The sequence below is a fragment of the Candoia aspera genome, chromosome 2 (assembly GCF_035149785.1).
Source record: "Candoia aspera isolate rCanAsp1 chromosome 2, rCanAsp1.hap2, whole genome shotgun sequence".
Classification (NCBI taxonomy): Eukaryota; Metazoa; Chordata; class Lepidosauria; order Squamata; family Boidae; genus Candoia; species Candoia aspera.
The window spans coordinates 168,927,435-168,943,988 of record NC_086154.1 but is presented as its reverse complement, the minus strand read 5'-3'; the positions used below and the strand labels follow the sequence as shown (position 1 = coordinate 168,943,988).

General features: G+C 41.7%; 1 protein-coding gene across 1 annotated transcript in view; it reads right to left on the bottom strand.

Moving 5' to 3' along the window:
* Nucleotides 1-6,555, bottom strand: part of FRMPD1 (FERM and PDZ domain containing 1) — an 84,756-nt gene extending 78,201 nt beyond the window's left edge. The window contains exon 1 of the mRNA XM_063294820.1: nt 6,434-6,555. The gene's annotated coding sequence lies outside the window, so the exon portion shown is untranslated. The remainder of the gene's footprint in view (nt 1-6,433) is intronic.
* Nucleotides 6,556-16,554: the final 9,999 nt, after the last annotated feature.

Here is a 16,554-nt window from a genome sequence, read left to right as displayed (position 1 = left end):
TATCAAATCTGAGATAAGGCAGGGTGCCCTGTCCTTTAATGGCTGTAAGAAACTTTCAGCAGCTCTGGAGTTGGGGATGTCACTTCTTTTTTCTGTTGTTGTTTTGGCTGGGGTGTTCCTCCAGTATGTTGAACTGTAGCCCTTTAATCTGAGAAATTTCACATGTGAAGCTGGTATTAAAAGCACAGAACCAGGTCTATCCAGGCCGGATAGATCTTTCTGCATATTTTGGTGCTTGACTGACGCACGTTTGTAAGCTATGAATTAGTTCTACTTATGAGCAACACTTAGAGCTTACAACTGATAGAACTGGTTCAAGGGAACAGGTAATTGTGCAAAAAATACAATACAGATCTATTGTTTAAATATTTAAGGAAGCAAGAGATGATGATGATGATGGTGATGAGAAAGCTGCTTCTCAGGACTAACAATAGCAATTGTTAGTCATTTTCTTTTTACATTTTGTATTTCAGTAATACATAAGAATAAAGAGCGCTTTTTAAAAATGTATAGGCCTACCTAGTGGTGTGCTGGAGCCGGCTCATACCGGCTCACGAGGGTCGATTATTAAATTTTCTGGAATTTTGTGAACCGGTTGAGAGCAGAGCAGAGCTGAGCCATGCTACTTAGTGCACTGATCAGCAGTTTGTTGCTAGCAGCACACTATGGCGGTGGCAATGGAGCTGCAGAGCCAGTTGCTAAACATTTAACACACCACTGGGCCTACCTATTAATCCTGGTCCCCTGATTAATCAAGTAAAACATTAGTTAATTCATCAGTAGATCAGGGAATGCACTCACTAATGGGACAGTGATAGAAATACTGGAAGCAAGCTGGCAGGTTCTCCAAGATCCAATTTGCTGGAAATATTGTGACACGTACAGGAATATAAATTTACTTCAAAAATTGATGCCAATATAGAGGTAAGCCACAAAAAATATTTCATCCAGTTAATGCCTTGCTTGACAAAAACAACAACATAGCTTTGATCAATACTTCTTGAAATAAAACCATTGTTATGTTTTTCATCATCCTTCAGCCAAAGCACTCTAGGTGGTTAGGGTAAGAAAGGGAGAGGTTCAAGTGATTACAGCAGCAAATAAAGATCAATCTGCTTTTTAGTTTACCTCAACTGCCCTTATTTCACCCTAAAACCGTGTTTATACAGTTGAAGAACTTACATATTGCAATGGATATTGCTTTACAGATGGACAGGAACCCTCAGTTCAAATTCACATTCAGCCATGATAGGCACCGGGCTACCTCAAATCTCTCACTATCTCTTACTTTATCCCACCTTAGAGGTCTGATGATAAAATGAAGTAGGATTATCACCAATCCAGTGCACTGATCTTCCTGGCAAAAACATGGAAAGGAAGGAAGGAAGGAAGGAAGGAAGGAAGGAAGGAAGGAAGGAAGGAAGGAAGGAAGGAAGGAAGGAAGGAAGGAAGGAAGGAAGGAAGGAAGGAAGGATGGATTTGTGTTGTGTATTGTGTAGCAGTGTCTATCAAGCCTTCTCCTTTCTGGGAAACCAGGAGCCACTTCGATGGATAAAGTTCTATCCAAGAGGCACACTTATTCTAAGGACACACTCAATATTGTCCTCTGCCTCCATGGTTGAACACTGCAGGGAATGGGAAGAATTAAGAAGGTATCTTCGAAGAAAACATCTACCTGATTTTTTCATTACAGAACTTTACATGTTAGCAGAAGAAAGCTTGTTTCCACTATTATTTATGAAATGGAGACAAGAACTTTACAGTTTATAACCATTCAGAAGAATGAGCAGAGGCTCTTCTAGTGCCTTAAATACTGATCATGTCACATATTTTTGTAAATTGTATAATTCATTATATAGTCCCTCTTTTGAGGGAAATGGGCAGTGACAAAATTTGAAATACAAAATATATATATGGAGTGATGGGGGCAACATGCTGTTAAGAACCAGCATAGTACCCGAGTTTGAGAAACTAGAACTCAAATACTAGCTTGGCTGCATTCACTGTGTAGCATGAAGCATAAGGATTCTCTTCTACAGCTTGATCCTAACTTCACGCAGATAGTTAGAAGCCAGGTTTCTTCACTGGAACTCTCTTCTCTCTCAGTAAATTTAAAACAATGCTACTATAAGGAGTGCCAACTGATGGTCTGTAGAAGAGATTCCTGATGTAGTTTCCAAGCAACACTGCTTGATACCCTTATTCAAGGCATGGGGGAAAAGATGTTACCTGCAGTTTTACCTTTAATGAAAAGAATAGCTTTATTTTATAGTCCTATACGTATTCTGAAAAGACGGAGAACCATTGGCAAACAGCCTCGTATGAGTTATTTCAGGAAACACTCACATTCCTTTGCACCCAGTCAATGACCCTATAATTACTTAGTCCTTGAGCCATATACACCTTACCTTTCTGGTGCAAAGCACCACCCAGGATAGCTTTAAAATTATAAACTCATAAAAACAATATACAACAATCAGCCAATGTGACAAGGAAGTGGAGAGAAGAGGATATTTCAACTGGTAAGGCATTATATGATAGGACTCAACCTCTAAAACCATCTTCTTTCTAGGATGTATGGTTCCACCCTAGAGAGAACAGAAAGGGTTCCTTCTCACAATTTTAGGGAGTGGCAGAAGAGTATGGAAAGTAATCCCCAAGCCATTTGGGGCCTAAGCCATTTTGACTGTTAACCACCAACACTCTGTATTGTAACCAGAAGCAAATTGGCAACCAACACAGATATTGCAGGTTGCATATGATATGATCCAAAGGTCTAGCAGCATCAACTTCCTTGAATGTCATCAAAATGCAAGGACCTCAGAACTCTTAGTTTAATCATGTCCTTTTAGGATTCAAGCAGGAATAGAGCCATTGGGTGCTTACTCCCTGGATTACAGTAGCTGGCCTTGGGACAATGAAATATAACTGAATGGCTGAGTTAGCAGCTATCACAAGCCAATGGAAGGAACTTGGCATGTTGAGGACCAGTTCCTACAGGCACAGACCGGTTATTGAGAGCTGAATCTGTCAGCTATCTCAGTGGAGAAATATGATGTCTGAAGTAACATGTGGGTGGGGTGAGAGTCACAGAACTGTGGTAAGCCACACAATGGTATGTTTGGGTTTTGTGCTGTATGTTGTTTCAATGCAGCTAAAGTAATTTGTGAATTACAATTTGTGGCTTAGCATGAAGAGGGAGCTCAGCCAAGAATGGCTATGCAAGAAAAGGTGGTTCAGCAAATTGTAGCTTAGCATGATATCTGAACTTAATCACTGGGGAACTTGTATTTGTGAAATCCAAACTGTGATAGCCCTTCAATTCATTGCATGTTGCTGCAGTCCTTGAGAGAGGCACGTGCATCTGCAAACAGAAGGGACTAAACCTTCTGAGAATCTCCTGTGCCAAAGGGAAAGGGCAACCTTGCTTATTTACATTCCTGATTTAGATTAGATTCAGATTTCTCCAGCACCGTAAGGCTATATTACAAGAATCATTAGGCCAATGGGTATTATCATTATGTTCCTGAGTGCAAAATGGGCTCCTTTCTGTAAGACACCCTTTCTGTAAGACACCCACACCCTTTCCCATCACTGCTCTGGCAAAATCCAGCAACATTTATTCTTTCCATCATTATGACTGAGAACATGGCCAGAACAATCATTATCAAAGGATCTCTTTTTTATGGCAAATTATTAGGAATTGGGAGGTGGAGACATGCTCCTTCTTGAAAAAGAAGCTATGCCTAGTGCTGTTCCTATCCCTTCAATAGCATAAGAGAGCCAGTCTTGTCTAGTGGTTAAGGCAACAGGCTGGAAAGCAGGGGGCTCTGAGTTCTAGTCCCGCCTTAGGCACGAAAGCTGGCTGGGTGACCTTGGGCCAGTCACTCTCTCTCAGCCCAGCTCACCTCACAGGGTTGTTGTTGTGGGGAAAATAGGAGGAGGAAGGAGTATTAGGGATGTTCACCGCCTTGAGTTATTTATAAAAATAATAAAGGCAGGGTAAAAGTAAATAAATAAATAAATAATGACGTCAGGGGAACTCAACAAGTGGAAAAGCTCTTGCCATAACACATTATAGCCATGGCAGAGAAAGTTTCACATGTTAGTTTCTGCATGTCAGGATGCTGATGGAGAAATAAGGTAGGAAAAAAAGGAAGAAGCTGATAACTCAAGGAGATGAACATTTAAAACCAGGGCTCAAATTCACATTGGCAGTGGTACAAAACCAATACAGTGCTCTCCCTGCCCCAGCCTTGTGGGTATGACGCAATGGTCCAATGGCTGCTTGCATGCCTCCCTCCATAACATCCCTACTTAAATAAAAGACAGGATATTAAATCCTGCTTTCACTAAACATCTGAACTAAAAAAAAAAAAGCAGTGGCTGATCTGAGCTTTAAGAAAGGATAATCATTAGCCTTTAAATATTTGATGTTATGATTCCCAGTTGGCAGGCTGACACAACAAAGTACAGTATGGTCAATTCTGCACATGGATTTCTATTCCTACAAACTGCAAGTCTGGAGGTCAGGAAGTGAAGGTTCAGAAAAGGGGACGGAATTCATTTTTGATCACAGGATCAAAAGGAAGATTGGTACAATTTCACTTCATCTCTGTCTCAGAATTAAGTTTATCAGCATTCTGTTTATCAATGCACTCTAAGAATCAGCCTATAATCAATCCCTCAATAAGGAAGGGGACAGAAATCACAAAGTAAAGTCCCTAACTTATGCAGTTTGGGATTAGGAAAGTTTCTTCTTGGAAACTCTGGCAAAATGTTGCTGCCAACCAAGGCAGATGGCTGGGGATTTTATTTATTCAACTATATGGTTAACTATACTAATCTTATGAGTCTGGGCAGTGTACAACAAAAGAGAAATAAGACGAAAATAAACACTGTAAGACAACATAAAACAATTATGTAATTGTAAAGATGGGCACTCGCAGCATTCAACAGGAGCCAAAGGCTGGTTGGAATGGGTCAATTTTAATGATCTTCTAGCATATGAGAACGGAAGGAGTTATTCAATGCTTCCTAACACGGAGGTTGCCACAGCAAAGGCCTGCTGCCCTGTTCAAGTGCCTTGGCCTTCAAAAAGAGGAGGGACCCTCAGCTGTTCCTCTCAAGATGTCTAAACCAGAAATTAACTTTGGCAAGGAATATATTCAATTTATGTCCCACCTTTCATTCAGGAGCTCAGGGTGGTATACAAATTGGGATAGAGAAAGAATAACTGGCCCAAGGTCACCCAGTGAGTTTCTGTGGCTAAGGGAGGCCTAGAACCTGGTTTCCCTACTCAATGTCCAACATCTTCACCACCATATCACTCCAGCTATCACTGGGAGGACTGAAGTTACACTGAGTTGGGGAAGCCAGGCAGAGGTAAAAGAGGGCTATAAGAACCAATGATCTGATATATTTACATCCTCAAAAAAAATCAGAGGGTATGAGAAGCGACCCGGAGGGTTCATATGCACTGTATTTAAAACCCATCTCAAAGGTGGGCAAATTGCAAGGTCTACCAAACTCTCAGCTGAGTAGAGATGCATGCCGCATCATCCTAGCCCAGCGTTTCTCAACCTCGGCAAGTTTAAGATGTGTGGACTTCAACTCCCAACTTGCTGGCTGGAGAATTCTAGGAGTTGAAGTCCACACATCTTAAAAGTTGTGAAGGTTGAGAAGCACTGGGCTAGCCTATTGACTCAGAAAGAAGGAAGCCACTTGAAGCTCATCATCCTGCCTTCTAGGAGAGAAGCTCTGTGGCTGATTGCCCACAGAGTTGAGCCACGCACTTCGCCAAGTTATTAAACTGCAGTCCTTGTAGCCGGATCGATTTTCCCTGCAAAAAGGGGGGTGACTATGGAACTCATCTGACCTAAGCCCCCCCCATACCTGTCAACATGGAAGACATATACACGGGTTGCCTATTATTATTATTGTTGTTATTATTGAAGCACGTGTACGCGCTAATGGCATTACTTATCTGAGGAAGCAGGACCTGCTTCCAGGCAAGGCGTGGTGCCGGGCCACAAAACTTTTAACAGACCATACGATCATTTCAATTCACACGAACCAACAAACGGAGACTCGGTTGGGAGGGGGGATCCTCTCACCTTCCTCCAGCTCTTCCCAGCCTGACCTCCAAGCCCCAGAAAGCAGCTGCCCACTCAGAGGTGGCAACAAGCGGAGCGAGCGGCGAGGATGAGCTTCCAGAAGTAAACGCTGCATGCGGCGCTCGCCTCTCCTTCAGGAGACCAACCTGCCTCCCGCCCCGCTTGCTTTGGACTAAATATGCAGCGGGTCGAGTTTCAATCCTAGGCACGTTTACTTCCCATTAAGCCCTCTTCAGAGCGAACTTTACTTCGCGCCGAACAAATTCAAGCTCAAGCGGCGAGGCGGGTCGGACCCAGTGAAGCTAAAGCGCGTTTACCTGCCAGCGATTTTCCAGGCGCGTCCTGGACCGCGAACTTCTTCTCCTTGCGCGCTCGCGAAACCGAGAGGGGATTCCGGCACCCCAGGCGTCCTTTCTGCTTTCGCGGCGGTGGCGCGAGGGGAGCCTCTGCCTCGGCGGCGGCAGCAGGTGCCGGCTGCGCTCCGGGAGAGGCGGGGAGAACTCCAGAACAGCCCCGCCCCTCGCTTTGCCTGCCGGAGCCTCCTGGCTTCCTTCCCTCCGCGGCTTTTTCGACGGGCTGTCATTCATTGGCAAAGGGCGGGGCGAGGACGCAGCCTTGGCTGGAAACTACGCCCCGTATCCTCCGAAGCTCGGCCCTCTCGCCACACATGGTATGTCGACGGGACGGTGTTTTCTGCTGACGTCACGAGGGGCTTTCGTATTACTCCGTCAAGAAATTAAGTTTGGCTTAAATAAAAGGAGGAGGATTCCGGGGGTCTTTTGCACACTTCAGAAGCCAATTCAGCATATTAGAGCAGTAATTTGCGGGTTAAAAAATGACCGGAGGACGAAATCGTCAAATGGAAACGTCTCTGATTTTTCTTCCCGTGCAATTGTTTGTTTATATTTTAAAAATACATGTAAGTTATTCTCCCAAGGCCCTCCCAATGGCCAGTAGAACAACATTGCCCTACCATGTAACAACCTTAATTATGATAATTAACGCAGATATGGATAGGAAAACATCAAACAGCACAGGCTACTGTAGAAAGCTGATTCAACAGTTAAAATAATATTTAATTTAGCAACTCTGGCTGCTTGCATCCTGTCTCTAGATTTTTGTCCTGCCCGACTAGGGTAGCCTCCCACTACTAGTGTGCTCCAGATGGAATGAGGCTACACCTCTAGACTGTTGATGTTGAATGTCAGGTCAGGCCAGAATAAACATCTCTTACCTATGACTAGATCAGTGTTTTTCAACCTTGGCAACTTTAAGATGTGTGGACTTCAACTCCCAGAATTCCCCAGCCAGCTTGGGGAACTTACTTAGTATGCATAGGGCTACCATGGAAACCTGAAACATCACTAAATAAAAATAAAGCAAGACAGAAAAGTCTAACTCTTGGATGCCATCAAGTGGTCATCAGGACTGCTGCAGCCCAGATCTTGTAGCCCTATGCGTGTGATGCAACACCAGCATGTTCTGAAGGACAGGAGGGAGGTGGGAGGATGTTTATGTAGTCTGTAAGAATTCCATCCATCTCCAGGATACCACTTCATTTAAATGTCCACTCTGTTAGCCTTACTCAGATCCATTATCTTCTATTTCTGTTGCCATCTTCTTTTTCAATCTGCATTCCAAGCCAATAATCATAGAAAGTCAGGAAGATGACCTTGACAGAAATATGCAAGAACTGTTACCTAGGCAAAGAGGCTGAAACATTCCTGAAGTCCTGGGAAGTAGGTTAGTATTTGGAATCAGGCATATGCCTCCCTGATTCACTGAGGTAGAAGAAGGAGGGGAGGTTCAGACAAGCAGACTGGCAGGATTCTGTTCCTGTAGGCTATCTCAATAAAATGTAATTTTGGTCTTCCTGTGGAGTTGTTTTTCTGGTCTGGTCTACCTCGTGGGGCTGCCAATAGGAGATCTTTCCTGGATGCTTCTCTTGTATTTCTTGGCTTGCTTGTTTTATCATTTCTTGACCTCTCATCCTCATAACACCAAATCAGATCATTAAGGTATACGCCCCTCTCTCTTCCTTACATCTTGACTACAAGCAGGGGTAAGCATCACCATGCATGATTTAGGAATGTGTGAAATCTTAAACCGCCCAGAGTCCCTCTTTTGGGGGAGATGGGCAGTGGCTAAATTTGAGCAAGCAAGCAAGCAAGCAAGCAAGCAAGCAAGCAAGCAAGCAAGCACTAAATAAATAAATAAATAAATAAATAAATAAATAAATAAATCTATCTATCTATCTATCTATCTATCTATCTATCTATCTATCTATCTATCTTCTGTGCATGGCCATTTCGTCCATGGAACAGCTGGCCTGGGTGATCCATGTCTCAGCCCAAATATACTTGATTTGTCTGGGTATCGTGTGGAGGCATATTGCGTGGTCTGGACAGCAGCTTTCTGGAATAGGGAGAACATTAAAAAGGTAAGGAGATCTCCCAGCAGTGGAGATTCAGAAGGTAAGACAAGAAAGGATGAGATGATCAGACAGATGGAAGAAGTGGTTTGGTGTGCCATGCTTGAATTCAACCTTTCCAGTGAGGTGGGCCTGGAGTCTATCTCAGGGTCCCTTGGATGAAAAACAAAGACTTAACCATTACACCAATCTGGCTCTCATATTCACATTAACATATTCTTAATACATGTTTATACCCATTGCCCACAAGGGTACTGCTGATGTGATTTTAAAAATATTAATAAAGAAACTCCAAGAATTCTGAGCCATTTGATAAAAAGATTCTAACATAACATCTGCAGGCATGAGGTTGAGAAAAGCTATCTTATAGTCTGCAAACAAATGTTGCCCTGAAGGTATTACTAGGGAACCGACCCCACAAACCCAGAGGAACTGTATTTTTAAGTAAAGATGTGTAAGATTGTACTCTACACGTCACATTCATATATAGTATTAATAGAATTTCCCAAAGCTTGGATGGAAAGCCAGTCTGATCTAGTGGTTAAGGCACCAGGCTAGAAACTGGGAGACCATGAGTTCTAGTCCTGCCTTAGGCATGAAAGCCCGATGGGTGACCTTGGGCCAGTCACTCTCTCTCAGCCCTAGAAAGAAGAAGACAATGGCAAAGCACTTCTGAAAAACCTTGCCAAGAAAACTGCAGGGACTAGTCCAGGTAGTCACCAAGAATTGGACACAACTGAATGGCAGGAAAAAAAAAAAGCTTAGATGAGAAACTGCTGATGTTCATAGGTAGAAATTTTCTGTATCCTGTACTCAGAAACAATAGAAAACAGATTTTTAATGTAATCTCTGGGTACTTGAAACATGCTAACATATCCCTCTTTGTCAGGCTTTTCTCAGGGCTAAACCTACCCAATCCCCTCACTCTCTTCTCATAACACTTAGTTTTCAGGGTCCTGATCAACAGAGCATGGGCTTCTTCAGTGCCTGTTCTACAGAGACTTTCCTCCTAGCCTCATCTCACCACTACTGCATAAATACGCAGGGCGCACAGGACAATTGTACACCTCCCTGCTGCCTTCAGATACCAACCCTGCTACAGCATTCAACGTTGCCAGGTTCTGCGCAGCAGCCCTTAAAATCCGTCGGATGATGACCTGTGCCATAACCTAGACTTAATGAGCATCTAGTTCACCATACTAGAGTGCTCTGTAATTTGATCGATACAGTCTTCCACATACTAACCTTTAGGCTTCCCTACACCCATTTAATGCTCCTATCCCTTCTTTTATATATACATTTAGTTTTTAATTCACATATCTTTTTCATATTTTTTTAGATTTTTATTTTTACTCCTGATGTACCCTTTATGCTTTTTTAATGACTGTACCCCTTATGCTGGTCTATGACTGTAATAAAGATCTGATTTGATCAGTGTCCTGATCATTCTTGTTGCCTGGACCTTTTCTGAACCTATTCCAGTTTAACTGAATCAGGTTCAAGTGTAATATCCATAACTGGAGACAATATTCAAGATGTGGCCTGATGAATACTGTCTATTACCACTCACTGTTTGTAGGAGGAAATATGTGTTATTCTATGGTGGCAAAAAATCAAGGAGGGGCTTCAGGGTGTAAGAGTTAAGAAAACATTGTTCTAGGTCAGCCATGAAGATGCTGACATATTGAGGAGCCATGTGTGTGCCCATGGCTGGGCCACAGATTTGCTAGTACATATTGTTGCCGAAGGTGAAGTAGTTATGGGTGAGCACAAAGTCACACAATCTGATGGGAAGGCATGTTGTTTTGGCATTAGTGATGATGTTCCTGATGGCTTGAAGTCCATGTTCGTGGGGAATTTTGGTATATAGTGTGTCAACTTCAACTTGATGACTTCAAGGCATCAAGAACATCATCACTGATGTCAAAACAGCACCTTTCCCCTCCACCCACCTCATCCAATTTAAACCCTACATCATTCTAGCCACTCCATGCATCTGATGGTGAGCTGCAGCTTACAAAAGCTTTTGCCTTTTAATAAATTTTCTTGGTTGGAAAAGATGCTATCAGACTCGTGGTTTTTGTTTCATTATTTGGAAACTGCTTTGGTTGAGCAATCTAAAACTGTATTTGCCTTTTTAGCAGCCATGTCACACTGATGATTCATGTTCAGCCAGAAATCAACTACAATTTCAAGATCCTTTTCACAGGTAATATTAACATGCCAGATATCTCCCATCTTATATTTGGCATTTGATTTCTTTTTCTTAAGTGAAGAAGTGGTGAGGCACTTTTGATAAAGTTGAGTGGGACACCCAACCCACTACAACCCAACCAATAGAAGCTATGAAAAGGATAACACTGCCATACATCAGAAACATCTCAGAACCAACAGACTGTTACAACCGCATGGCATCACCGTAGCACATAAACCAACTAAAACTCTTCAAAACATATTAAGTAACCCAAAAGACCCAATAGCTCAAGAAGAAAAAACAGGAGTCATCTACAACATACAGTGCAAGGACTGTAACAGCCACTATATAGGACAGACAGGTAGAAGACTAGCAGAGCACATCCATGAACACCAACTAGCAGTCAGAAGACCAAGAATACCAAGAATTCCAGCATTACATAATAATTTTCTGCCCATGTTTCCAATGTGTGCACTAAGACCTTGCCATTGGTTAAGATCAAGCTTGGAGACATGATCCCCTCTGAAGGAGAAAGTAGGAATTTCCTGGAAGGATCATATCTGGCAAATTGTCAGCCCTCCCAGGACTGGAAACATGACCAGATGAGGTAATTCTACTTTATTGTAAGGCTACGTTAAGAGAATCTTGCAAGTCTGAAAGTACTAATCTCAGTAATCCGTGCTCTCTTTTACAGCCTGACCAATTAGGGCAGATCCTTCTAAGCTTCCTTCTCTGACCATTAAGCTGCTGTGGGCTCCTCCCTCTTTTATCTGATCATTCCCTAGGCAGCATCTCTTCCCCTTATCCTTCAAGGTCATTCCCACATACCATTACACGAATAGACATCAGGTAATGAAACTACTCCATCAGTACTATTCCATGCCTCTGCAATTTGCTTTTGGAAGGCACCATTTACACCTTCTCTTTGGCTGGATCACCACCACCAACATTTGTTCTTAGGGAAGTCAATTCAAATTCTTGCTTAGCCCTGAAGCTTTCTGGATAAACTTCGACAAGACATTAATTTTAGCTTAAATTATCATGCGGGGTTGCCGTGAAGCTAACACAGAGTGGAAGTGCAAGAATGGACCATGGATGCAACAGACCATGGACCAGGAAGGATGGGATCAAAGTGGAATAAATGCAAAAATAAATAAAATGTCAAATTTCAGCCATTATAGATTCCATGCAAGTACATGAAAGAGTTTCCCAACTGTAAATACTTACAAATTTGTTAAAGAAATGAGATGTAGCTCTAATAAAAAATAAATAATAATAAAAAAAGAAACTAGATGTAGAGAATTATCAGAGGGAGGGATCAGCCCTTTGGATTTTCAGCAAAGATTAGCTATACCTCAAGCAGGTACAGACAACATTAAGGTTTTGTTATCGTTTTGATATAGGATTCCACCCTTTTAATAAAGAGTTGATAACAAAAAATAAAAATACTTTTTTTTTTCTTCAAGTCAATGTTGACTCTCAGCAACTGCCTGGACTAGTCCCTGTATTTTTTTGGGTAAGCTTCATGGAAATGGTCTTCTTCCCAGGAGTGACTGGCCCAACGGCACCCAGCTGGCTTTGTGCCCAGGGCAGGACTAGAACTCAGAGTTTCCTGGTTTCTAGCCTGGTGCTTTAACCACTACACCAAACTGGCTCTCATATAGTTTGATGTACTATATAAAAAGTATTGAGTAAGTAAGTAAGTAAGTAAGCAAAGAAACACTCTGCATTCAAATACAGAATTTCTTTAACTCCACAACCCAAACCTCGACTGTCAAACAATTTGCAATTTCATAGGATGTTAGGAGTGTGCATCGTGCCTGAAAAATAATCTCATTATATACTTGGTAGAAATGTAGGAATCAGAAGAGATAAATATCATTTTGTCCAACATCCTCTTGATACAAGAAAACCATTATCACTACACATTCCGCCTCTGCTTTTCGATCTTCAGTAAAAGAAACTTACCATATTTCAGGGCAGACTGTTCCATTCTCAGATGGTTCATACTGTTAGGAACAGTCTTCCTAGTGTTTAATCGGGTAACCCACTGGTAAGAGGGCCAGGCAAGACCTCCCCAGAATCCCTCCCCAGAATATTTAGCTACAGTGAGCATGAACCACTACAGGTCGGCGTACCTCCAAAATCCTGCGTTGTCCAAATGCCCCGGAAGAACAGCAGAGTCAATGGCATCCAGCAGAGCACTCCTCCTAGTAATTCTTGCCAGCTCTCAGCAAGCACTACTATTATTGTCTCAGAAACCAGACTGAAAAGGATCCAAATGATTAGCAACCTCAATCAAAACCTGGAGTTAAATCTCCGTCCTTTATCCCAGAAAGCCTGGATGAGGAACCTTCCTTTAAACAAAGAGAAGAACAATTTGTATTCTCAGCGATGGGCTTCTACAGCGTTCTACGTTTATTTACACTGCCCTCCTTTAAGGAAGCATCTCTAATCTCCGGCACACGGCTGCATCATCGTCCTCTAACAATTCTAAGCAGGTTTCACCAATTCATTCACATCCTAGAGCATGATTAAGGAGGGTGGTTGGGACTAGAAGCAACACCACCAACCAAAACTGGACCATTTGATGCCACCACGATCCAGAATCTGTTCTAGGTGAGATGCATGTTGAATGGATGTATGCCATTTTCCAAACTTACCACAGTGGCTTGCTGAAGGCTCCCCTTCGCAATTTTGATATCCAGAATATAACAATGCACCTACCTTTTGAAACAATTAGCTTGGGGAATATCACGTTGATACAGTGGCGGCAAAATGGAGGAGAAATCATTACATCAAATTAGGCAAGTAAATTACCCCTCCCCAAATATACTTTCTCAGGGAAACTGAATTGCCGTCAGTGGAGAATGTACATAGCACAGGGTTGAATTGTTGGTTCTTGGTGTTTTCTGAGCTTGCTTCTCTTCCTGCAGACATTTCATCACCAGGCTGTGTAACCTCACCAGTGCATGGGAGAGTGGAGTTTGCTGGCTGTTATATGTGGTAGCTTGTCACTCATGCACTGGTCACCTCATGGCTTGAGTACTACAATGCACTGTACATGGGGCTGCCCCTGAAGACTTCCCAGAAGCTTCAACTGGTCCAGAATACACTGGTGTGGGCAATGATGGGCATGCCTTTATATGCCCATGTAACACCTCTGCTTTGTGAGCTCCACCAGTAGCCAGTCTGCTTCTGGGTGTGATTCAAGGTGCTGGTCATTACCTATAAAAGCCGTACATGGCACAGGGCCTGGTTAGTTGAGGGACTGCCTGCCTTTCATAGTATCTGCCTGGTGGATTCAATCTGGCAGGGTTGGCATGCTCTGGGTTCCTTCAATTGAATAATGTCTTTTATTAGGAGCCAAAGAACAATCACATCTCAATCATCCATCCAACTGACATATCAGACAGAGTGTCAGCAAGATCACTAGGCATAAAAGTTGAAAGACCTGAGTGTTCATGATTCCCCTGGGATCTATTAGTCTTCTTGGCAGCACCACATTAATCAGTTCTTTATCTTGCAGTGCTTCCAAAATCTAGAATATCTAAATGCTACTAAGTAATGATCTGACTACTTTTGCACTGCTAGCAGAAACCAAATGGAGCAAAAACATACCATTAAATGACTTGAGATTTAGAGGGCCTGTGTTCACTATAGAAACTATGAAATCCTTATCTTTTCGGTGGGTGGGTGGGTGGGTGGGGAGGAAATATAGATATTAGTCCCACAAAAATATTACTTTGAGGAAATAATACTAAAACTGCTGTTAGCTAACTTGATATTCCATTGTCATGTGGGGCTATTCAAATTTTGAGTAAACAGGATACGCAACTATATCAACTTCACTCATATGACTTGGCTTCCAGATCTGACCAACTATGTTGCCATTATTTGAACATGTTTTACTTGTTGATAAACCTTTTACGCTGAAATGCACAGTAGACATCAGCTCAGAAAGGCAGGATCATCATCATCCTTATCATCACTATCCATGCAATGTCTGTGCTACGCAGAATAGAGCAATACAACTATTACAATTGCTGTGTGATGTCAAAACTGGACAATTGTCATGGTTATTACTGCTAAGATTTTATTCTTGTGATTTGATGAGTTTTGCTAATTTTATTCTTTATCATAGATGTTGTATTTATGTTACTGTTATTTACAGTACAGTATAATACTCCTATTTTGCTATTAAATGCAGATAGCCTGGTTGATTAAAGTACATATAAATCAATCACACAATCAAACAAACCTGAACATTACGGTTTATGCTGATGTAACCTGTCTGGTTTTCCTTGGCTGGCTGTGCAAACAAACAAACAAACAACAGCTCAGATAAGTAGGCTTATTATAGAAATAATAAATTTGTATTATTTTATTATAGAAAATAATAAATAAATACCCCAGTAACATGAATATGGAGCCTGCAAAATGGCTGTATTGCTAGGGAAACTGAGTGCATTCTCCTGAGGATGACGGGTGTTTTTAAATGTTTCTTAATGGTTTTCTTTGTTTTGAATGTTTTAAAATGATTTTTGTTGTTATGTTTTTGGTTATTTTGTTGTATTGTTCTTGTGCTTTTTACTCTGTACACCACTCAGAGTCACGTATGTGAGATGGGTGGCCATATAAATTTACCAAACAAACAAACAAACAAACGCTATGAGACCATTGCAAAATAATCCCAGTAACTGCTGTGTATCAAATGCAAGCCCTATTTATAGTGAAATCAATGTTCAAAATACCTGTGTGCTCAAGTAATGCAACAGACTAGACATCGCTCTTTTGAGTAGGAGGCTGGTGTCCCTCTGTCTCTTTGTTTTACAAATATACACATTGGGTATCAGGAAGTTTACTTTTGACTGTGTGAGAACTAGTTCACACATAATGTAGAACTTCATTAGCCATTTTAGATGCTGCACTACAGTGCTTGCTCTTGTTTAGCTTGCAATTTTCTAAAACTCTTGGATCCTATTCACAAATATGCAGTATTGACATTTGATAGATGACGATGTCGTACTATTTATCTTAAAAGGACAATGATTCAAATAAAACCTCACCTTTTAACAGTACTTCTCCATCTCTGTTAGAAATATTTTGCTTAATAATGCATTTTAAAATGCATTTCCCAAGCAACAACAAATAAGATAATAAGAACATCTTTGCATTATTTTATACCACTCTACTGTCAAAGTTTTTCAGTTTCAGTTCTGTCCAGTTCTTTCTGCTTTGCAGGTATTATAATAAATTCTGAAAGCCAGTTTACTATAGTGGTTAAAGGTACCAATCTAGAAACTGGGACACCTGAGTTCTAGTCCTGCCTTAGGAACGAAGCCAGCTGGGTGATTTTGGGCTGGTACCTCTTTCTCAGCCCTAGGAAGGAGGCCATGGCAAGCCACTTCTGAAAATCTTGCCAAGAAAACTACATTACTTCTCCAAGCAATTGACAGGAGTCTGACCTGAAGATAGATAGACAGAGATAGTTAGATGACAGATAGACAGACAGACAGATCTCCCTCCCTCCCAGTGCTACTGAGTTCAAAAAATCTCATATATTCTTTCAAAACAGCACATCATAATTAACATGGTACTGATCCAACAGGAAAAAGAAGATTTTAGTCTGCCCCCAAAGTATCTATTAAAATTCTTACCTGTTCTATCTGAATGGAAGATGGCCTTGAATTTATGATCTTTGATTATAATAAATTGAAACTGAATTTTAGACAACACAACCTCCACAGAAAAGAGGGGCAACACACTGGCAGAAATCCAGCATGTTGATCACTTTGTCAACCCAGATTTGC